At 49.4% G+C, this 17,623-nt stretch overlaps 1 long non-coding RNA gene across 3 annotated transcripts; it reads right to left on the minus strand.

Moving 5' to 3' along the window:
- Positions 1-1,718: 1,718 nt before the first annotated feature.
- Positions 1,719-17,522, minus strand: LOC134144672 (uncharacterized). Of its 3 annotated transcripts, XR_009959446.1 has the most exons (9): positions 17,467-17,522; positions 13,842-14,164; positions 13,629-13,714; positions 11,647-11,789; positions 9,402-9,530; positions 3,767-6,677; positions 3,550-3,679; positions 2,729-2,859; positions 1,719-2,060 (listed from the first exon to the last, which is right to left on the minus strand). It is a non-coding gene; the product is annotated as an uncharacterized LOC134144672 (long non-coding RNA). The 3 variants fall into 3 exon arrangements; XR_009959444.1 differs by lacking the exons at positions 13,629-13,714; positions 13,842-14,164; positions 17,467-17,522 and adding an exon at positions 12,021-12,664; XR_009959445.1 differs by lacking the exons at positions 9,402-9,530; positions 13,629-13,714; positions 13,842-14,164; positions 17,467-17,522 and adding an exon at positions 12,021-12,664.
- Positions 17,523-17,623: the final 101 nt, after the last annotated feature.

Consider the following 17,623-nt stretch of genomic DNA (forward strand, 5'->3'; position numbering starts at 1 on the left):
AGCACCGCCCTTCCCCGCCGCCCTGGGCCGCCCGCCGGGTCCCCTCTGCGCACCTGCCCCCGCGCCGCGCGGTTCCGCACCAGGGCACCGCGCTGCCCGCGCCCCTGTGTATATAGGCGCCTCCTCAGCGAGCGCTCGCAGAGGGCGGCGCGGTCGCAGGCCGCGGCCCTGCGAGGTGCGAGCGGCTCGATCCGCCCGAGCTTCTGCTTGGCGGCCGCGCCCGCCAGGGAGGGGGCCTGGGCTGGGGCGAGGGCGGTGGGCACGGGGCGCCCACGGCACAGAGCGGCTCCGCGAGGTGCTCGTTTCCACGGGGGGCTAACCGCCCTGTGCGGAGCGACGCCGGCGGCCGCAGCGCTGCCCTGAAGCGAACACCCGAATCCAGCAGAAATTCCAGTTTCCCAGAAGGGAGGGACAGGCTCCGTCCTTCGTCCGGGCGTCCTGCTCGGAGGAGCAGGTCACCAACCCGGCTGGGCAGAGACCGAGCCTTCCACCGGCCCCCGGGGTCCCCGCGCTGCCACAGCCGGGCTGCCCTGTCCCCCGAGGCTCTACCGCCGGCCGCCTCGGGGAAGGAGCTCCGCCGAAGACGGCCGCCAGCGGCCGGGGAGGGCCCGGGAGCCGCTCTGCTGTTCCGAGCGGGGCTCGGTCAGAAAGCACACGGGGTGACGCAGGCCTCGCCGGCTTGAGCGTGGTCCTGTTGCCCGGTACGTGCGGACACCTCCCCGCCGGCGACGCCGGTGGTTGCACGGGCCATTCCCTGCCGCGGCCGTTCCTGTTACGGGCCCCTCCGCCTCGCAGGCCGGGCCCTGCGGGGCAGCGCTCGCTCCCTGCTGCAGCATTCATAGGCGCGTACGCCTGCGCCCTTTCTGTGGAGAAACACGGTGCCCGCCGCTCGGTCGTCTCCTGACCGTCCTGTAGGTGCGCGTGCGCCTCCGACCCCCAGAGCAGCCTCTTGCTCCTCACAGCTGCTGAGCGGCCGCCGAAACCATTGCAAAAGAGACTGAAGCTCCAGAGCAACTCAATTCTACACTACTTGGCGTATAGAAACTGCACCTATTCCCCTCTCTTGTGTTAGTAGAAGATACACATCTTTTTATACAGGGAGGGTGCTTCAGAGAACAGACTGCCCAGTAAACATCTCTGTCATGTCAGTCGTACTCAGCAATACACCGACAGGTAGGAGGACATCACACGCAGAGCTTTATATTACACTCGTAATTACCTGGCTGTCCCTCGCGTTGCTGTGTGACTGCTGTAGACTTGTTCGGTAATTACAGATTTCAGAGCTCTGCACCGGATGCAATGTAGTTGCAAGTGTGGCAATCCTGGATTATAAAAGGAACAATTTGACTGAGCAGTAAATAATGTAGCTGTATGTATATGTGAAGTGCAGCATGACTACATGCAGCATGATTCAGGTACCTGTCAGGTCCTCCTACTGGTGATACTCATCCTAATGAAAAGTCACATCCTTTAGGCCACCAATTGCTGTAAGATATTGCAAATCAGTATGTAGCTTCTAACATTGGTTTTACTATCAAAATCAAATCTTTCTTTCTACAGTTCAAATACAACTGTAGCTATTTATCTGTTATGCTTCACACAGTAATTTTTATTGTTTTTTAAAGTCCTAATCTCAGTTTGGTACTTTAAAAAAAAATCATCAGACACAAACAGGCCCAACTTCCCAGAAAATGCATTCTCAAGACACTTTTTCCACAATGTTTTATTCTTAATTAATGAACCAAATCATAAGACAGTTTTCAATTACTTCCTAATTCTTCTCAAGAGTTCAAGCCATCAGGAAGTGTAGGTGCCAGCCTGAAAAACATTTAACATTAAAAAAAAAAAAGAGAGAGAGAGAGAGAAAAGTTCTAGGGGATATGAGAAGATTAAGCCAGGTTTGATGTGCAGTGTTGCAGTCTTCATGGTTGCAGGAGATTTTACAGTCAGCTTCTCCTCTTATTGTCCATTTCTTGACCCATTTCTGCTTAGGTATTGCTTCACTTCCAAACAAAAAAGAAAGTGTGTTTCACTTCCAACCACATAAATATATAATAGAGCTAAAAGGAAAAAAAAAAAGGAAAAAAAAAAAGACCAGAAAACTGAGAATGATTAGAGAGATCTGGTTATTCAATATAATTCATGTATAATGCTAATAACAGTGTAATAAGGATGAACATCCCCCTCCCCCCCAGAAATGGCAAGCTGTTTGGCTCAGTTGACTAAAAATGGCTTGAACTCATAGCTTTACACTCAGTCAGCTACCAAACGTCAGACTCGGCATGAATACACAGAGAAAATACGGCATAAGGGGATTCAGTCGTGAGAATTTGCAAGCACATGTTCAGTAATTCTTTGAGAACAAAAGGACAGTACTGAAGTGCATTTCTGAGCTGAGAAATTGTACACGAAGTTAAAACATCTGAGAATGCACGGCTGAATTATGCATCACACAAAAGCAGGATTAGCTTAGAAACACTAGCAGAACTTGACTCTCCCACTGCCAAGTCCAAGCAAACACGTGCTTCTGTGAGCTCAGCAGTAGCAGAGCCGGGTTTCCTATCCGTTTGTCTCATGGTTAATTAACTTTGGTGTCTATACAGGTGTGAATTTAAGCTGCAGCTTTTGTGCTGTTATAGTGGCTGTCACATGCAGCCTGTGGCATTTAAAAGCATGAGTTTCTGTGGCAGGCTCTTTCTCAGTGCAAGTATCGATAGGGCCTCTCTACCTGTGGCTTTTCATGAAATCCATCTGAGCTTTGTTCTCTTAAGAACTCCATCCCTGTGTGATGCTTGGCTGGAACTGGCCACTGGATGTACAAAATCACAGCGTGACAGTGTTATCGGATAGACCTTGTTCCTATGGAAATGAAGTTTCAAAAACTAGTTTCTCTGAGATAAATAAATTCATGCATTCAGCTCAGTCCCTACTACCTGGAACAAAGTGTATTTTAGGCTTCATCCCTCGGTTTCTTGTATTCATTAGTTGTCAAAGAAGTGACATTCAGTGCAGTAGATCAAGATTCCTGTGATTCCTGGGGACAATTACTGCCTGTTAAGTGACGTGGCACAACCACTTCGGCATGATTGCCTTTGTGGTGTAGAGCCACCATGCTTTACTTATTACAGCCAGAGGATGAAGTAAGACAATCCGAAAGAGAATAGGAAATGCAACATACAATGAAACAAATTGAAATGTGCTGAAAATCCCTACAAAGAGTCAGTTGTAATTAAATGTTGCCAGTAGCAATCACATTGGAAAAAGCATTAAAATAGAAACGAGCTATGTGTTCATAGGTATTTATTAATCCATAAGAACATAAAAGCCAGCTGTTACTCAAACTAAGAAAATTATAAACAAATAAAATTAAAATGTCAATATGGTCTGAATGTTCAGGTTTAGACATTATGTCCATTTTGGGTTTTGTTTTTAATTCATCAGTATACACAGATAAGTGGATCTAGTTGAATGGGGACCATTGTTTGTCACAATTCTTTCAAGATATCTACAAGCACAATAACAAGGATGGTTTTAAAACGTTGTCCTTACCCCTGCCATATGTCTGCCTTCCTTTGTGTTGTGGCCACAAGCTTCAACCTCCAGTACTTCTGAGTGTACATTTTAGCTCTATTCATCTTCCTTTAACAGCTGAATTTAAGTACTTCTCAGTAGCATTTACCTAAAAGGAGCAAAAATGTGTCACAAATGCCCAAATTACTTTCCCCATTCCTATAATTTTTAAGTTATACGGTTCATGAGGTCCTACAGAGATAGCTGGAGTGTTGGGGTGAGCTCATGGCTGGAGCCAGGAAGGCCCTCCTGGTTCGGGCTCATCTCCCGTCGGGCAGCAGTTCCTCCTGGATGGCTCTTAAGTCTCGCCAGTCTAATGCAGAACAGCCCCGAGGGGCCTTGCAGCTACATTTGGGGCATGTATCAGGATCCAAGAGAGAGGAAAACAAATTCATGTTATCTTTTTATTTTGAACCCCCAAATACAGATCAGCATATCAGCAAGTCTGACAAAATGGGCTATATTCATATACCACAACATACTATGCTTTGAAAACTCTGCATACTGGATATATTCCAGTGCAATTATACATAGGGATAGGAAATAAAAACCTTCATCCCGGTATGTCCAATGTTAGCCCATAGCAGTACTGGGGCATTTAAATAAAAATGGTCTGATTTTCCAAGAAAAAATCATCTGCAGCTCCCATTGACTTCAGCAGGATATGTCAATCCACAGCATTTCAAAAACCAGGCCACCTCTATGCAGGTACCTAACTATGGAATTAAGAACCTTATTTTAGATACTTACATCTGAAAAATTTGGCCTATGGAAATGCTTCAGTTAAGTCAGTGGAGTTACTTTCACAGGAAACCTGTTTCACAACTGGAAAATCAGGCTCTATGACAGAGGGAAAACGATAATATTTCTTGTTTTGTTTCTTAGGAAAAACACAAATCATGGTACAGGTGCTAAATATTTAGAAGAGACTAAACAAACATAACAGGTGTAAGTCAACAGGTGGTCTTCTGTGCCTGCTAACACCTGTGTCTGCTAATGTACAAGGATTTACCTTTTCGTATAGTTCTTACCAAAAGCCTCTGTTGCTTAATTTCTCTACTATTTGGTCCTTTCAAAGACAAGATATATAGCTGTTATTATGTTCTCACCTCCTAAACTCACTTTTTGGAACAAGTAAAATGGCATCTGATTTTTTTTTTCCTCACGTGCTCTCACGTTTCTTTATTTTCTGCATAGTACTTTCTCACTGGAAACAGCCAACAGCAAGTCAAAAGGGAACAGTGAAAGCAGCAGTGCAAGAATTGGGCTCCTCGCACAAGGAAAGTGAGTGCTCCTAACCAGAAGTGACCTCCTGGGCTCAACACTCTGCTGCTTGACTGTACGGGGTTACGTGCAGGGGACTCCCTTAGCTAGGAGCACTCAGGTCCCCCGTTCTGTGCCCCTCCGGCATCGCCCCAATCGCTGACAACGCTTGTGCCTGCTCCGGTCTTGGAGGGTGGGACCTCTTAGTCTACTGCTGTCCTGGAGCGGGCTGTAAAACAGTCAGGGCTTCTTTTTCCAGTGGAAAATAAACCTCTTTCTGGGTTTCTATAATTCACTTGGGAAGTGGTAACTCCTAAAACGATGTTTCACAAACTGCACGTGCTTCTTGGGTAACTGAGCTGGGATGCATAACTGGATATCAGCTCATGAAGAGAGTGTTGTGGTCTCGTTAAACATGATGATTGGTGGTAATAGAATTATTGAAGTATCAAGGTAAAGATATGCAAAGATGCTGCTTTACATATTTTTTACATAAAAATCTGTTTTACATAAAAACCTTTCTGTATCAATGTTAATCTAGGTGGTTACTTAGTAAGTTTGCAACAATTAACCTTCATTGCATCAGCACTTGACCAATCATGCAGTTATACAGTAGAAAAGTAAACTATCAGAAATTAGTGATTTATTCACAAGCAGAAGGAAAGCGAGGTTCTTCTCTTACATAGAAGGTCTTTTCTTTGGCTGTAGTGTTCCTTCTAGACGGGAAACACAGCATTTTCCTTCAGTGTTTTTCAAGGGAATTGCAAGTTCATTGATGAATGCTAAATTTTTTAAATATATATATATATATGTGTGTGTGTGTGTGTGTGTATACACACACAGGGAAATATATCAGAAAATACATAGATTTAATTTCAAAATTAAAGTTTTTATAGCAACAGCAAGTCCTAACATACCCAGAACAGAAGCTAGAGAAGTTTTCTGAGAGAAACAAGAAGATACTACCAACAGCAAAAGGCTTTGGGGGAAAGTAGAAGTTCAGTCTAGGTCATCTTCTGCATGATTTTGGTAACACTATCAGTTCATTTTTGAGCAGATGTATCCAGAGGCTACACATCAGCTACTCATCTCAGTGATCGCACAAGAAGCCAAACGCCCCATTCATACCATTTCTGCTAATTTCAGTGGAAAGCGAGTGTATATGACACTTTCAGGGTGGTGATCAGAATTTCACAAGGCTGTTTTTTCTGTCGCCGATGGCTTGATCCATCTTGTAACACTCTCCATATGCTGTTTTGCACAAGCGATTGCACCAGACGAGTTGTTGGTGCAACTCCATCCGCGAGGCGTTCACAAAGATCGGCTGGCGATGCCTCAGCCAGCTGCGTTTTCCTTCCCTCTGCTGCTCCTGCCCCTGCGCCCGGCCGCGATGGTGCCCCGCCATGGCCCGTCGCTATCCCAAGGAGAAGCCGCAGCCAGCTGCTCCTGGCTTGGGCAGCCCTCGCAGCGACACTGTTTGCCCTCCCGTGCCTCTGCTGCTACGGGCTCCTCGCCTGGAGCTTGCACCACAACCACCTTTTTGACAGATTTTTCTCCCCCCGTTTTCTGAAGACTCGTCATCACCTTCATCCTCTTTCAGGCAGGCTTTTGAGCTCAGGCTCCCAGCAGGACTCCAGCCGGGCACCTCCTTGCCGCGTTATCGCCCGCTTGGCAGAAGGGCCCAGCAGCCAGCGTCCCTCTGAAGGGCCGCCTCGTCGCGCGCCTCACCGCGCAATTAGAGCCGGAGACAACGCCGACACAGCCAGCACGTCCGCAGCATGCTTCGGAATTATTACAGCTGCCCTGCTGTGTGTATGGAAATTACAGACAGCTTTCCACGCGCACTGTAAATTAAAAAGATAATTCCTTTTTATAGGGGAATGATTACCCTGCTAGAACAAGTCCAGCCTACAGTTCCACCCAGGCTAAATTAATTCCATAACTCCTACTAGACTTAGAGAGAGTAGGGCAGGAAAACAGCACGTTGTTAAATACAGGGCAATATTTAATGTAACCACATGCATGGTTTACAAGAGAAGTTGCATATCATTTGCTAAAGTGGTCAGTGAGCCGGGGTTCCTTAGGTAAATGCCAGAGCTATTGCAAAACTGCCACGGCCTTGTCCTGACAATTGTAGTTGCAGAGCTACTAGCCAGAGCCTTTTAAGTCTATTCACGGCCATTTAGTGGCATATTACTAAGTGTTAACAGTAAGGACAGAATACAAATAGCACTGAATAGAAAAGGTTGCACACAAGAGAGTAATTTGAACTGATTTTTTCAATAGAGAAGTACGAAAATCACACAGATTCAGGTTTCACTAGTTTCCAAGCCTTTTTTTTGGTTTGTTTTTGAATGAAAACATTTCCCTAAAATTCACCTCATTAGCTACTCTCAAGACCAATGTAATTGTATAATCAGTAGTGAAGAACACGCTCAGCTCTCTCAGGGACAGAGCTGGTTATATCACCTTATAGGCCCAGTTGCACTCTCCTTACAAACCCCAACTCACTGATTCACCAATTTCACCAAGCCTACATTACCCCAAGTAAAATGTTTGCAAACTTTAATGCAGCTAAGCCAAAACAATTAATCTTTTCAGGAGTCTAGGGCACAATAGCAACTACGAGAGAGAGAGAGAGAGAGAGAGAGAGAGAGAGAAAGAGTAATAAACACTGAAGGACCTCATTCCACTTTGCTGCGTAGAAGAAAATATATTGGTGCCTGGCAAGTGTCATCAGTGGTGAAATCCTTGGCCTACATACAAAGGTCAGCTCTGCTTTGTACCAAGGAGCTAAGATTTCAGCTCCAGCTATATCAGGCTCTGCTTTCTTTGCTACATTCACACTGGCACACTAGTTGAATTATAACTTTAATTCTTAAAGCTGATTTATTCTCATGTTATTCTCAGCAGTACCCATAAAATCAGTTGCAGGTGAAAGGAAGCTGACATTTATTCAATGATCTCAAAGGCATGAAGTACAGTATGTGTACTGAAAAATTAAACAAAATTGCAGTAAATGATTAAGTTGCTCACCTTCATACATCAATTAAAACTTGAAGATGGAAAAGATCGTGGTACGTATTTATTGGCCTGCTTTGGGAGCAAAGCAAATCTTTACTTAATTAAGGTATGTATTTTTTTTAAACTAGCAATACAGTTAAAACACTGTAGCTGTATGTTTGCTTATATTGCTTTTGGCTCCTTCTGAATTTCTTCTTGGTTAATTTATTTTTCCTTTAAGTTGTTTAACCATGTTTCTTTCTTTGCACAAAACATAAGTGACTTCTCTGCCTCAAAAACACAGGGCCTTATTGTTCTCTTGCTTACACCAGCGCAAAGCGGCAGCGGTTCCACTGCAGTCTATAGAATTACATCAACGTAAAGATGACGTCAGGGAGCGAGCAATCAAAGCCCTTGTTTCAAAGTTAATTGTTTTTACTTAAAAAAAAGAGGGGGGAGAAGATGAGCACAGAACGCATTTGTTTTCCTTCTCAACTGAAATGTCAAATAAGTGCTCTAATTCTGGCATCAGATCTGTGTGGGATTTGCACACATGGATCATGTTGCAAAAGCAGGGCCTTAGTCACTAACGAGCCCGAGCCCGAGAAGAGTGCGTTTCCTTAAGCTGGTTGGAAGAAAGGGGGAGGGTTTCCCCGTGTTTCTTTGCTGTCACTGAAACTACTTTTTTCCACTGTCTAGAGCCAATAACAAACTGTCATCAACGACTAGCAGTAAAGTTTCAGCAAGAAATACACACACGTACAGCCAATCCTCAGCTTTGCTTCCCCGAGCCAACCACTACACACATTCAGTGCTTTCAAATCTTTTTTTTTTCGCTTGACCAATAAAAAAAACTTTGTATTAAGCCTAGCTTAATCATTGTAAGTCATAACAGACACAGCTTGCTCCCCGGCCCTTCGCGCTTCCCCCTTGCCCTCCGCAGCGATCCCGCTTTGACGAGGAGGGCGATTCCGACCGCGCTGCCGGACTCGCAGCGTCCACCGCGGGCAGCCTGCCGCAGTGGTGCCGCGGCTCCGGGCAATCGCCTGCCCCGGCTCACCAGCACCCGGGCGGCGTTAATAAGGATTAAGCCTGTGCTAGTTACACAAGATAAACCTGCCTGGTCTCAGTGACACACCCTGCCCCTCAATTTTCATCAAAAATTGCAAATGGAATTATTTAGAAATAAAAACTGAGTTGGAATTGTAGCTTTTGGGGGGGTCATGACTGCAATACCAAAGGTACCGTGGTTGTTAATCAGTTTTGGTTAGATATATATTACTTACCAAAGAAGTAATCTAAAATTTGTTTATAAAATGACGTGTTTGAGCTGCTGTGGAACAGAAAAGAATCTTTAGTTTGTGCTGAAAAGAACATTCCGATGTTCCCTTGTGCTTCGCAGAGGTGAGGGAACACGCGCTTTCAGCAGCATGGCCACCGGGAGAGCAGCGCGCAAGCCAGGGACGAAGGAAAGTACAGGAAAGAAGAACAATTTAGGTTACGGATAAAGCCGTTACAAGAAGGCGGGAGGCACGCGGCCGAGGAAGGAGAAAGGCAGCGTTTACCTCCCGAAGGAGTCGGCACCGAACTGTCTATTTTACACGGTGCACAGGGTCCCGCTCGAGTAACGCGGCTCTGTCGGGTGCCGCTTGCAGCAGGCACAGAGAGAATTATTTCATGAAAGAGGTTGTGTTCTGGAAAGACAGGACAGAAACATGTACTCAAACAATAAAAGAAGAAACTGCCTAATATCTATACTTAAAAAAAAACCCAACAATTCATGACTTGCGATTAAGTTATTACTTTGTCAGCTATCCAAGAGGTTTGTTAGAACTCATTTTCATCACAACATAATGCAAGTCAAATACACGGTAAATAGTATATTAAAATGTCAGCAAGTTAGCTACAACTCTTGATGTTTACTCTGTGATTTTTTGAAGCATCACTGGTCATGCAAACATGACACAAGAATGAAATTAAGTAAATTCAGTCAAAAAGTAGTATACAGAAACGCAGGCAGAGAGAGACTGACAGGAAATGCGGATTCACAATGTCTACCAGTAAGGAGCTTAATACCTTCATAGTCATTTGTTCTTCTAGGTCAGAATTGTGTGATTTCTTGTTTGCTGTGGTAGTTTGAAGCAATAACCTTTTCACTCACACTTGACAAAGGAGCAGACAATAAATAGTGTGCCTATATTTCAACATGTGAAGAGAGTGTGTTAATGTTTAAAATGCCATGTTATGCAAGAAGGTTAGTTGCACTGAGGCCAGCAAACCGAAAGGAGAACATGTTTCTTGGGATACTCTGTCCTGAGCAGTATTTTTGACATGTATAAATACAGAATCAGAATTAGAGGGTTGTTCTAAATTATAATCTCGATTTTCCAAAAATAAATGCTATCCTAACCTCTCCCACGTTGGCTTCACTTGCAGGCCCCTTTTTTGGCAGCCATCCCATTGACTTCACTTGACTCTGGCTGCCTCTGAGGTTGGTTCCAGATTCTTTTCAATCCAACCACGAAAATTTGAAATAAGTGAACAGTGTTAAAGTACAGTTTGTTAACTTACAAAATACCAGGAAAATTGAAAAATTAATAGCGAAAGTTATAAAAAAAGAATCCAGAGTAAAGGAAGTATGACTTGAGGAACAGCCCTTTTCCTGTTATGGCTCAGATGTCACACACATGTATGTTTTTGCACTAAAACCCTTTAAAAACACTGACTTTTCCAACTTTTCAAATTTAGATTTGTCATCACGTGTGTAGAGATCACAGAGAGCACAAACCCTCTAAACAGTCTATTTAGGTTTATATGCATTAACTGCTTTTGCTGTCAGCCAGAGGGAGATGTACCGCCAGCAGAATGCAATACAGAGCTGAGTGCCATCTTGCCAGGCGGAGCAGGGTAATCATGTTCTGTGATGCTTATAGCACCTTTCCCCTAAGGGCCACAATGTTCTTTTTACAAGTGAGATTGAATTAAGCTTGTCAACACTCTCCATGGGAGCTAAGTATTTCTCTTTACGTTGAAAGGGGGAAACTGAGGCATCAGTAGTAAGTCCCCAGCGAAGCCCTCAGCTGCATGCTCTCAGCCCTTGAAACTCTCACGTGATTTAATTAAACACCTGCTCAAGTGTTTGGCTGGAGCAGTGCCTTGGAAAGATGCTATCGCCACGCTGCAGATCTATTGCACAGCTGGGAAAACACCGCAGGTTCCCAAACACTCGCCCCTTAGTGACGAGAACTGCTTTCCCCCTCTACTGTTCTCCCTAGAAAAGGGATCGCGTTTTCCAAGGCCCACGCTGGAAGCAGAAAGGTTCCTTATCGCGGCGTCACGTGAGCCCTGTGCTTCCTGGGAGGCCTCGTCCGCACGGGAAACTCCACCGCGCGGCCCTGAGCTCCGAAACCCTGCTGTCTGCCGATCGGCTTACTGCAGCGGGAAGGCAGGGCTTGGCGCTGGGCAGCCCGGTGTCGGAAATGCCCGAACGTGCTGTTTGGATCAGGCATATTCACACGGAGTTCCTCACCATTTCCAGATACACAGGGGAATTTCTAGTTTACAAACATTTGGCAGTTCAGGTGTGTGTCTTTGGTTAAAAAGCTGGTTGTCACCCCATCCAGGTACTTTCTTGAGCTAATTATATTATTGCAAGTTTTACAATGTATAGAGGATGCAAGACGTGGTGAGACAACAGCGAAGACAAGGTGTGAGCAACCCCAGGCTCCCGAACGAACACTGAGCTTGAGAAAAGAGGACCAAACAGCAGAGGAACAGCTGTGGCCCAGAAACACAGGCACGTTTTCTTACCCCGAGGAAGCCTGTCCCTGCCGAGAGCTGTGGATTCCTCACCAGCGTTTCGGATCTTGTCGGTCCTTTCCTAGACACGCCAATGACAGCACTCGCATCCCGACTGAGTAAGCTTGTTTCTGTCCCTCGTTGCTCGTGACTTCCTGCAATTCAGTGCTGGCCAAGTAAGGTGCAATCTAAAGCACTTCTAAGACCAAGTGCTTTGAAAAAGCAGGGTTGTATAACCCAGATTTTTTATTTGTTTTTAACGCATATCCCCATATTGACGACCCTTCTTAGAAAGTCTGAAATTGAGTCAGCTCTTGAATTTACGTACGGATAATACCACATCATTACCACCGCAATGGTAATGAGGAACAGTTGTTGTTACTTACCGTGAGCGCGCTTTGCCTGTGAACCCTTCGCCTCGCCCTAGCTGGGCCTTCCTTTGGCGGAGCGGGAGCCGAAACCGCTGCGGGCGCCCGGCGGCGCAGAGCCCCGCGCCGGCTGCAAGCCTCTCGTTGCTCGCCCTGAGCCTTGCGCCGAGCGCTGCTCCCCGTCCGCAGCGGGGCAGACAAGCCGCCGCTGGCCGGAGAAAGCTGCTACCGGTCCCAGGTGTTAACCTCACGGATTAAACCTTCAAAACTCCTGGCACTGAATTTTCAGTAAAAAGAAGAATTGCAGCTGACAGATTTAGCATGTCCTTCCTGTGTGCCTTCTGCTTCTGGAGTTTTTCAGGGATTACTATCACAACATTTTTTCGATTTTCACGGCAAAAATGCGAGCTACCAGGGTGCCGCCGGCCGCTGTGCGCCGGGCCGCGGGCGGCCGCCCCCCACGCGCTCCTCAGCCGGGCTCAGCCTCCGCCGCCCTCGCGAACCCCCACCCCGAGTGCTGCGGGAACCACGTCCGCAGCGTGAGGCGCCCGCCGAAACTCCCGGTCCGCGTCCGAGGCCTCTTCCCGGCGGCGGGCGGGGGGAGCGGGGGCTGCGGCTGAGCCCTGTCGCTCTCGCCGCACTTGTGAGCGGCGGCTCCCGCGGGCCCTTTGTGCCGCCGGGCCCCGGCCGCGGCTCCCCGGGCCCTGCGGGGTCCTGCCCCGGGCACCCGCGCGTCCCGCTGCCCTGCGCCCGCGCAGCGGCCGCGGGACGGGGGCGCGGGACGGGGGCGCGGGGCGGGGGCGCGGGGCGGGCAGGGCAGGGTGGCAGAGCTCCGCAGCGCCCGCCGCCGCGCCGCCCCCGGCCCCGGCTCCCGGCTCCCCGCCAGAAGCGGCTGCTGTTTTCCGACGTGAATCACAACGGCTCGCTTTCTATTTTCGGTAACTGCTAAGAATATGACAAATTTTCTCTAATCCCCATGAATCCAGTAGCTACGCAGTCTTTCGCTACCATAAACAGCAAAGAAATGTCTAATCTGGGTTTGAATTAGATCCAGGAAGCCTCTGCTGTCCTTCCCTGCATAAAAGAGGTTTTTGAAAGAAAAGGCGGTTTGGATGTGGCTTCAGAGTCCCGAACTCCAGCCTTAGACCTGTCACCACGGGAAGCGCCCCAAACGCCTCTGGGCTTTGTTTGAAAGGGAAGTGCTCAGGTTTCCTGTGTTTTAATAAGAACTTTTACACCCTTCCCAAGGTCGGTGCGGGCAGAGCCCGGCCCTGCCCGGGACCTTGTCTGCCTCAGCTGCTGCCAGGGGGATCGGGAAAGCACGGGAGGGCGGCGGAGGACGGAGCTGGCGCTGAAAGCGGGGGGTCTCACCCCCGGCCCGGAGCCCCCCGCTCCGCGGGGCGGGGGGAGCCGCAGCGCGAGCCCGCGCTCGGGAGCGGCTGCGCTGCGCCGCGCTCGCCGGGCCTTTTCCCCGCTTTCCTCGTGCTCCCTGGCAGGAGGCTCCGGCGGACGCACCGCTGCCGGGTCGGCCTGCTGCGGGGTTGTCGTCCTGCGAATCCAAACCCGAACCACCAAAACCCGCCTGGCCGTGGAATGCGAGATATACCCCGATCAAAGTCTTCATACCTGCGTCTCTCCTGTGTAACTGGAGATTAAGTCCATTTGGTGGATTAAGGCCATCTTTCCATTGGTGATAGGTGAACATTTTTCTCCTGGGAAAAATTAAAGGTGGCCGTAGACTAGGAGGCGAGGACCTCTCCTCCCCAGGACCCTGGCACACCACCCGCGTTCATCTGGCCCGTGGCAAAGTCTGCTTTGCCCGAACACGTGCTCTCTTACCGTGGCTCGGAGAACCAGGGACGTCCGCAGGTTTAGGCTTGCTAAACCTGAGCCTGAACCAGTACTGGTAACAGTAGCCTGTTCCGGCTCCTTTCGCATTCCCACTCGCATGCGCCAGTAGAGGATTTAATATTTTGCCGGTGCGGTGAGTAAGGAGTCCTTGATGTTGTGCCTGTACATCTGGACTGGAGCTCGTCCGCGAGCGATACTTGCTCTCAATCTCAGACCTTTGCAGGCAGGTGATTTGCTTGCAGCATTTTCAAAGACGCTCTGGGGTATTTTAAGTACTTCTTTATCTGATAATTACATCACGTGGTGACTGACTGGGAAAATGCAAAATTTGCATTAAAATTGCAGATTCTTGTAATCTTTAAAGCATTAGCAGCTTGGGGAGGGAGTCTGTCTGGCAGCGGGCCGATTCCTACGTGGGATTTCCATGTTTCCTCAATTACACGGGAAAAGCTGCCATTTTAATCAAAACCCTCGGGGTAGATGAAATCATGAGAAAACAGGAGCTTTATTGCAATGAATATTGACTGTTACTCATTAAGATGTTAAGGTATTGACATCTCGTTTGATGAGAGAAGTGTCCGATAGCGCCTGTACCTAACGGTGTTACACAGAAAGCTGGTATCAACACACCATGATGAGTAACTAATGCTGTCGGTGGCCGGACTGCATGATTAGAGCAGTGTCCTTTGATCTGTGTCACTGGCTGGAGCTAATGCCACGCCAAAATTGAATTTCTGTGCATCGCCGGGGAGATTCGAGTGATTCGAGTAAGTCACTAGCCGCATCCCTGACCCACCGGGGATGTTAGCAGCAAACACAGTCGCTTCTGCAACAAAACCAGCCCGGGAGGCAGGCGCTGCCGAGGAGAGGTGACCGTCCTGGCTTGCAAAGCCCTCGCCTCTGCCGGGCAGGGGTCCCGCGGCCCCACCGCCTCCCGGGACCGCTGGTCTGCATTTCCCCTTTTCATCCTTACGGAGCAATGCCATTAGCAAGTTTGGGAAGAACCCTTTGTCAGGAGGAGCGTGCAGGAAGAGATTCTCCTACCTTCTTTTTTCACTTAAGTGTTCTTTCTCCTAACCCTTTTGTGCCGAGCACAGCAGGTGAGTCTGTCCTACTCCACCAAACCACAGGATTTCTGCCTCTGACTCTGCCCGCTAATCATTTTCGTTAAAACCATTGCACACATCCAGCAGAAAAATTCTGAAGTGCCTGTTCTCCAGGAGAGCAGCGAGTGTGCCGGGAATCAAAGCCTGCGTGCGACTCCAGAGATGCAAAAGCTTCCTGTGCTATCACACAAGGCCAGTGAGGTACCAACCCACCTACGATGAAGAATTTGCAGACACGGGCCTCGATTAAGCAGTGTTGCACTGGGGTCACAGCTGCCACATTTCTCTTAATACTTTTTTCATGAGACTATCAGAGCAAGAGAGTGGCCCAGAAGTCTGTCTGCGTGACCACAGGCAGCCAAAAGTGGACACTCTGGGCCAAACAGGGCAAGGCTATGGTGAAAGCTCCCAGTAATGCCCTGCCAGCTTCCAAGCTTTATCAGTGCAGGGATATCCTGAGCCCAGGGCAGAGTGTGCACGAGCAGCCGCTGAGGAGTTCACTCCCCTGACATGTTTATATTTCAAGCATTGCAGCAGTTCTTCCCAATGACAACTACTTTACTTGCTAAATAGGATTCCTTTTCTCTCGCAATCATCTTAACCTGAAGTGATAATTAGCATCAAAAGCATCATTGAGAATCAAGCTCTGGGTACCTCCCTTGGACAGGAAACTATTTTGCTTGATGAATAGACCATTTTTACAAAAGGCTTTTTCCTGTACAGGAATGACTGCATCCTGGCTCCCAGATGCGTGGGTGTGATAGGGCCCTCCCGACTCCATGGGCGACTGCCCCCGGCTCGGCTCGCAGCACTGCCCTGCCCGGTGCTTAGCAGCTGCCTCTCCGCGCCTGCAACGCTTGCAAATGCCGTAATGGGGAGCAAAACTGTTGGTGTGCCGCGTGCACCTGGACATCGCGCACAGGCTCGGGGCGCCCGCTCGCCCTGGCACGTGCCAGCTCCGCGCTCTGACGGGTTTAAACACAAGCACGAAGACACCACATCCCCACGCAGATACCAGCGCCCTCGCAGCAGGGTGGCCTCGCCCTGGGGGCCGCCGGGCGGTGGGAAGGCAGCAGCGACACGCTCCTCCCTGCACTGGAGACCTTTCTTCTTGCTGCCTCCTCGCTTTAACCTTCGTGAGGTTACTGCTCGGCGAACCAGCCCGGGAAGCTCGGGCAGGGTTTGTGTGCCGGTCCGGGCGCTAAGCCCAGCTGGCTCCCCGCAGCGTGCTGATCTCCACGCCATGGGTTTAAGCAAAGCAGAGCCCTGTCTCTGGCCTGCTGCCCCAGGCAGGAAAGGTAACGGATGCAACACAAAATGACAGGCTGGAAAGAAGGAAAAGGGTGAAAAAAGCAGGCAGCTCGGGAAAGCCAAATGTTGCTCAGCGATGCCAGCTCTGCAGAGGACAGCAGCACGCCGTGGTGGGTCCCGCAGGATGAACTCGCTGCCCACGGCGGGCCGGCCGCGGTGCGGGGCAGGCTGCCGGCCACCATCGCCCCCACGCTGCTGGCGCCCGGCAGGCCCCAGCCCCTGGCCCTGCCGGGGCTCGGCTGGGGCGCTTGAGGGCAGACCAGCTCCCAAGGCGGGATGCCCGCCAGCCGGGACGCAGGATGGGGAGGCAATTGGGGAGGGGACGTGCAGGGACGGGGGCGCAGGAGGGGACCTGCCCAGGCCCCTGGGATCTCCATCTGATCCTGGAGGATGTTTCTGTTTCGCTTCCCACCCGCCCTTAGCCCTGGGTCCCCCAGGGCGGGCTGCTGCTGATGCTTTAGTTTCTGGTACAGCTGTGGGGTATCGGGCCCAAAGGGGGTCCTTGGACCAGCTGCATTTTAGTGCTTCTCTCTCAGTTTAGCAGTAAAAAGAAATTGCACACCAGGGTGCAATGCACAGACAGTGCCAGAGATAAAATATTGTCAGCCGCGTCCAGGCTATCCATCAGAGTAAATGCAGCTGATGCCATGATTTATGGGACAAAGATGAAGGTTTAATCCTCCTCTCAGCAATGTAGCCCAGTCTGCCACAAAAACCTGTTAAATTTTGTGGCATACGCTTCATCACTTCATTAGGAGATAGAGAGAAAATGGTTCAATGAATTGCTGAATCTTTTACAGATGGGGACTCTCCTCCCACTGCTCTGGAGCGAAGGGTAATCTCGGCGATCAGCCCCACAGAGAAAGACCCTGCGGGATTACAGAGAGCGCGGGCATTAACAACAGTGACAGGAAAGGAATACAATATCCCTTTAAACAATTACGTATCGATCGTGCGGGCCCGGGGTGGGCTCCAGCACACAAAAGGGAACACCTCCGAGAATCAGCCTGGTGACATCCACACCCTCAGACAACATAAAGGAAACCAAGATTATTCGCTTCGCTTATTTTCTTAACGTCCGTCCCCCCCCCCATTAGAGAAACGCGTCAGGCACAAACCGCACTCGCGTCGCGAACAACCAGCAGCCGCTTTCCCTCACCGCGGCCTTCCGCGCCCGGCGGATTTAGGGCTCTCACCTTGCAGCGGTCGCTGCCCCAGAGCAAAAGTCCCGCTGGCCTGTGAGCGCTCCCCCCCCCCGCCCGCTCTGCTCCGCGCCGCCCCCGCGCACCGCCCGCTCTGCTCCGCGCCGCCCCCCCGCCCGCTCTTCTCCGCGCCGCCCCCGCGCACCGCCCG

The sequence above is a fragment of the Rhea pennata genome, chromosome 10 (assembly GCF_028389875.1).
Source record: "Rhea pennata isolate bPtePen1 chromosome 10, bPtePen1.pri, whole genome shotgun sequence".
NCBI lineage: Eukaryota > Metazoa > Chordata > Aves > Rheiformes > Rheidae > Rhea > Rhea pennata.